This window comes from Dendropsophus ebraccatus, chromosome 1, assembly GCF_027789765.1.
Source record: "Dendropsophus ebraccatus isolate aDenEbr1 chromosome 1, aDenEbr1.pat, whole genome shotgun sequence".
NCBI lineage: Eukaryota > Metazoa > Chordata > Amphibia > Anura > Hylidae > Dendropsophus > Dendropsophus ebraccatus.
Genome location: NC_091454.1, coordinates 58014271 through 58021197, shown reverse-complemented (window position 1 = coordinate 58021197; position 6927 = coordinate 58014271).

The window sequence follows — 6927 nt, the reverse complement described above, 5'->3', positions numbered from 1 at the left end:
GGTATCACATGCCTTTTACTGGGCAACTGGCACACTGGGTATCCCGTGCCTTTTACTGGGTAACTGGCACACTAGAGGGTATCACGTGCCTTTTACTGGGTAACTGGCACACTAGGTATCACGTGCCTTTTACAGGGTAACTGGCACAATAGGTATAACGTTAACGTGCCCTTAGTGGGCTAAACCAGGGACACTATAAGTCAATTGTACACACAGGGTACTGGAATGAATACAGCTGATGCTGATGCTGATGCGATCTATTTCTTAGCACTGAGAAGTGCTTTGGATGCAGAGATGACTTTTTCGCTGGATATTAGCCCTGAAAAGGACTTTTGGGTTCAGTAGTAATCCTGCCTAGCTAAAACACTAAATCTCTCCCTGCTCGAGGAACTCTCCCTGACTAGGTTGAAAGCGCATCTGCGGTCGAGAGGCGGTAGGCTTGTATTTAAGATTCGAGGTCATGTGGTTCAGCCATCCAATGAGGATATACGCCATTTTCGTGCTGCATGCGGACTCCCAGGGTCCCTTACGGTTTTAGGAAACAACTGAACTCAAGAAGAAGAGGTTAGTTGGGGGAAAGATCAGAAGCAACGTGAGAAAATATTACTTTACAGAAATAGTAGATGCTTCGAGGAAACTTTCAGCAGAAGTAGTTGGTAAATCCACAATAGCCTGCCTGGTGTATACATATATCTAACCTAAGATAATAAAAAGGTAAATACTAGTAGAGAAGACAAGATGGACCCAGCGGTCTTTTTCTGCTGACAATCTTCTATGTTTATATATTTCCTGTTTAATAAGTTTTTATTGAAGATTTTTTTAAATTTTTCAAAACATTCTTTTGTTGTGAACATCGTATGGGTTATACATAAAGCATCCAATTATTGATTCAATAGCGGAGATTGGATCAACATTACATAAAACGTTGGGTATATAGTGTGAAAAAAACACAACAGGTAGCATCTGTCCTTTGGGGACAACGACAAAACCTAGAAACAAAATTAAACTTTCTTCCAGTGGTCAGTTTATATATATATATATAAAAATAAATAAAAAGCATTTTTAACCTACTCTTGATTTTATGTCCTAACATTTGTTGCTTTCCCTTATTTCAACAAGGTGAGGGTCGTTATACTCATATGAACGGTAAATGTAATGTATGGTCAATTAGTACGTGGTACATTTGTGAATCAGGTTGTAAAAATTAATATATTTCTTTACAGTGTGTGGATATACTCCAACAATCCCAGGTTTGCATGAATCTGTCAGTAGATCCTGAGCCCCAAGCGATAATCCTCTCATAATGGTACGTATTATTTAGAGAGTCAATAAGTTCTTGTATATTCGGAATTGTGAGGGTCTTCCAATATCTGGCTAGTGTGATCTTAGCGTGTATATAAAATAGACATATCAATCTCCTGAATTTTGGGGGGAAACATTCTATGTTAAAGAATAATAATGTTTGGTGTGGGCCGTGCGTGGAAGTGGTGTGGATCACTGTATTCAATAATTGGAGGCTCTGTTTCCAGTAATCAGCAATTTTTGGACATGACCATAGTATGTGGTAAAGGTCCCCCTTTTCCCCGCAATTTCTCCAACATACATCTGTGGTTCCTTCATACATTCTGGCTATTCTTTCAGGTGTATAGTACCATCTAGTTATAGTCTTATATGCTGACTCAACATGAGATGTGCACTTAAACATTTTGTGAATGGTTTTTGTTTATATATTTCCATATAACGCCCACACAGAAAGTTAAATCACATGCGCATGTTATTATCGGATTAATCAAGGCAGTGAAAGAGTTGAAAATTATTGTTTATTATACTAATTATATGAATTTTTTGTACTTTAACAGAAATACCCAACAACTTTGAATTGGAGGCAGCATGCCAGCGCATGTCACCCGCCTTTATGCAGCTAGTCACCTGCTGAGAGGCCTGCAACTTGACCTTGAAGAAATGCAGGCAATGCTGGCAAGGCGACACCAAAGGCAGAGTTATTTTTTTTTTCTTTTCTTAATAATTATTTAATCCTAGAGTACCAGTTGGAGGGCTGCAGGTGTGGAGGAGTGATGTCTAATAATGCACACAACCAAAGAAATTGCACAAATAATCTAAAATCTAATCTAAGCTAGCTAGAATAATCTAAGCTAGCTATCTCCTGATGAAGAGAGCGAAACGTGCATCGGGCTTGTGGGCAGGACGGGGGTAAGATCTCAGTGTGTGCGCAGTGCCTGGACGCTGGAGTGTGGTCACATATGAACTGCAATTGTATATGGTGTTTTACTTCTGGCGCTCCTTTGTTAGTTGGTGGCCAGCTGAGGAATTACGTACCTGTTTTCCTCTATAGATTATATAGTACTGGTTTAGCTGTCCACTTCTATGTTGGGGTGTTATAGTTCAACAAAACACAGTTATCACTGAACTCAAGGAGAACAGTGAAAAAAAAATTTCAATGAAGTACTCAATCAAGAGTCTCCACTGATGCCCCTAAAAATGTAAATATGCAAAACAGGAGTCCGTGGAGCCTCGGTTGCGAGTCTCAAAACACGGGATAGCCAGATATCTCTCGCCTGTTGCCACGGGGTGCCTCCATGATAGGGAGAGCACCACACCACCCTGATAAATAGCCCCTTAAGTCCCACTCGGTTGCGAGTATTGGAACATAAATAGTGAAACACCAGGGTGGCCCCTTCTGTCAATGTCTAACTCAAGGTGCGAGTATTGCGATCATGACAAGGGCTTGCCAAGGCATGCTTCCATCCACAGACAGCCGTTTCGGGGTTTTTGCCCCTCGTCAGTGTGGAGTAGGATTCTGGCTAGATGGGGCAATAGCAAATCGACCAACGAAACACAGTTATCACTGAACTCAAGGAGAACAGTGAAAAAAATTTCAATGAAGTACTCAATCAAGAGTCTCCACTGATGCCCCTAAAAATTTAAATATGCAAAACAGGAGTCCGTGGAGCCTCGGTTGCGAGTCTCAAAACACGGGATAGCCAGATATCCCTCGCCTGTTGCCACGGGGTGCCTCCATGATAGGGAGAGCACCACACCACCCTGATAAATAGCCCCTTAAGTCCCACTCGGTTGCGAGTATTGGAACATAAATAGGGAAACACCAGGGTGGCCCCTTCTGTCAATGTCTAACTCAAGGTGCGAGTATTGCGATCATGACAAGGGCTTGCCAAGGCAGGCTTCCATCCACAGACAGCTGTTTCGGGTTTTTTGCCCCTCGTCAGTGTGGAGTAAGATTCTGGCTAGATGGGGCAATAGCAAATCGACCAGCAAAACACAGTTATCACTGAAGTCAAGGACTCCTGTTTTGCATATTTAAATTTTTAGGGGCATCAGTGGAGACTCTTGATTGAGTACTTCATTGAAATTTTTTTCACTGTTCTCCTTGAGTTCAGTGATAACTGTGTTTTGTTGGTCGATTTGCTATTGCCCCATCTAGCGAGAATCCTACTCCACACTGATGAGGGGAAAAAAACCCCGAAACGGGCTGTCTGTGGATGGAAGCCTGCCTTGGCAAGCCCTTGTCATGATCATAATACTCGCACCTTGAGTTAGACATTGACAGAAGGGGCCACCCTGGTGTTTCCCTATTTATGTTCCAATACTTGCAACCAAGTGGGACTTAAGGGGCTATTTATCAGGGTGGTGTGGTGCTCTCCCTATCATGGAGGCACCCCGTGGCAACAGGCGAGAGATATCTGGCTATCCCGTGTTTTGAGACTCGCAATCGAGGCTCCACGAACTCCTGTTTTGCATATTTAAATTTTTAGGGGCATCAGTGGAGACTCTTGATTGAGTACTTCATTGAAATTTTTTTCACTGTTCTCCTTGAGTTCAGTGATAACTGTGTTTTGTTGGTCGATTTGCTATTGCCCCATCTAGCCAGAATCCTACTCCACACTGACGAGGGGCAAAAACCCCGAAACGGCTGTCTGTGGATGGAAGCCTGCCTTGGCAAGCCCTTGTCATGATCGCAATACTCGCACCTTGAGGTTTAACATTCTATGTTAAAGAATAATAATGCCCCTTCTGTCAATGTCTAACTCAAGGTGCGAGTATTGCGATCATGACAAGGGCTTGCCAAGGCATGCTTCCATCCACAGACAGCCGTTTCGGGGTTTTTGCCCCTCGTCAGTGTGGAGTAGGATTCTGGCTAGATGGGGCAATAGCAAATCGACCAACGAAACACAGTTATCACTGAACTCAAGGAGAACAGTGAAAAAAAAATTTCAATGAAGTACTCAATCAAGAGTCTCCACTGATGCCCCTAAAAATGTAAATATGCAAAACAGGAGTCCGTGGAGCCTCGGTTGCGAGTCTCAAAACACGGGATAGCCAGATATCTCTCGCCTGTTGCCACGGGGTGCCTCCATGATAGGGAGCGCACCACACCACCCTGATAAATAGCCCCTTAAGTCCCACTCGGTTGCGAGTATTGGAACATAAATAGTGAAACACCAGGGTGGCCCCTTCTGTCAATGTCTAACTCAAGGTGCGAGTATTGCGATCATGACAAGGGCTTGCCAAGGCATGCTTCCATCCACAGACAGCCGTTTCGGGGTTTTTGCCCCTCGTCAGTGTGGAGTAGGATTCTGGCTAGATGGGGCAATAGCAAATCGACCAACGAAACACAGTTATCACTGAACTCAAGGAGAACAGTGAAAAAAATTTCAATGAAGTACTCAATCAAGAGTCTCCACTGATGCCCCTAAAAATTTAAATATGCAAAACAGGAGTCCGTGGAGCCTCGGTTGCGAGTCTCAAAACACGGGATAGCCAGATATCCCTCGCCTGTTGCCACGGGGTGCCTCCATGATAGGGAGAGCACCACACCACCCTGATAAATAGCCCCTTAAGTCCCACTCGGTTGCGAGTATTGGAACATAAATAGGGAAACACCAGGGTGGCCCCTTCTGTCAATGTCTAACTCAAGGTGCGAGTATTGCGATCATGACAAGGGCTTGCCAAGGCAGGCTTCCATCCACAGACAGCTGTTTCGGGTTTTTTGCCCCTCGTCAGTGTGGAGTAAGATTCTGGCTAGATGGGGCAATAGCAAATCGACCAGCAAAACACAGTTATCACTGAAGTCAAGGACTCCTGTTTTGCATATTTAAATTTTTAGGGGCATCAGTGGAGACTCTTGATTGAGTACTTCATTGAAATTTTTTTCACTGTTCTCCTTGAGTTCAGTGATAACTGTGTTTTGTTGGTCGATTTGCTATTGCCCCATCTAGCGAGAATCCTACTCCACACTGATGAGGGGAAAAAACCCCGAAACGGGCTGTCTGTGGATGGAAGCCTGCCTTGGCAAGCCCTTGTCATGATCATAATACTCGCACCTTGAGTTAGACATTGACAGAAGGGGCCACCCTGGTGTTTCCCTATTTATGTTCCAATACTTGCAACCAAGTGGGACTTAAGGGGCTATTTATCAGGGTGGTGTGGTGCTCTCCCTATCATGGAGGCACCCCGTGGCAACAGGCGAGAGATATCTGGCTATCCCGTGTTTTGAGACTCGCAATCGAGGCTCCACGAACTCCTGTTTTGCATATTTAAATTTTTAGGGGCATCAGTGGAGACTCTTGATTGAGTACTTCATTGAAATTTTTTTCACTGTTCTCCTTGAGTTCAGTGATAACTGTGTTTTGTTGGTCGATTTGCTATTGCCCCATCTAGCCAGAATCCTACTCCACACTGACGAGGGGCAAAAACCCCGAAACGGCTGTCTGTGGATGGAAGCCTGCCTTGGCAAGCCCTTGTCATGATCGCAATACTCGCACCTTGAGTTAGACATTGACAGAAGGGGCCACCCTGGTGTTTCCCTATTTATGTTCCAATACTCGCAACCGAGTGGGACTTAAGGAGCTATTTATCAGGGTGGTGTGGTGCTCTCCCTATCATGGAGGCACCCCGTGGCAACAGGCGAGAGATATCTGGCTATCCCGTGTTTTGAGACTCGCAACCGAGACTCCACGGACTCCTGTTTTGCGGTGTTATAGTTCAACATCACTGCCTGTACTTTACTATTAGCGACCACCAGATGGCAGCGTTGTAATTGGCACATATTACACTATAGCACTTTAGCATATATATATATATATATATATATATATATATATATATATATATATTTGGTTGGTTTTCCGCACTGAGATCTTTCTCCCCCTCTGGCCTTAGTGTTATCTGTGTCATTCCCCATGGAAATTTAGAGTTTTTAATATTATGTATATGATGTATATGATAATAAAGGATTTGTTATACTTCTAGATTATTTGTGCAATTTCTTTGGTTGTGTGTATAGGTTTGGTTGCACAGTAGATTTATTTAGGCAGAACTTTGTTTTGGGTTGTCTGTCTAATAATGCACAGTTCACAGTTGAGCATATAGGAATAGAGCTGTAATCACTAAACAAATGCATGTACACAAATGATATGTATTTTTAATTACTGTATAACAGATGTCAAATATTTATTATTTTTGGTGACGGACAGAGGACGTTTTTCAGCTTATAGGAATTGAGCTGTAATCACTAAACGAATGCTCGTACACAGATGAGATGTACGTTTAATTACTGTATAACAGGTGTGAGCAGACCAAAATACCCTTTTGGGCATGTATAAATTGGCTATTCGAATATGCAGCCTGTAATACCAAAGTTAAGTATTGCTGTGACTGCAATGCTGTCTATAGACAGGAAAATGCTTGTTGCAAATATGCTAGTGTAACCTTGCTAAACACCCCACTAATCTCACTTCCTATCTGACTAATCTCACTAATCTCACTTCCTATGGGCGGGTTCAGACTACGGAATTCTTGCAGATACATTCCGTGGAATTCCATCGCCTGTACGCGCTCGCGGCCGCACGCCTTTCCGCCGGCTCCATAGACACCATTCTATGGGCTGGC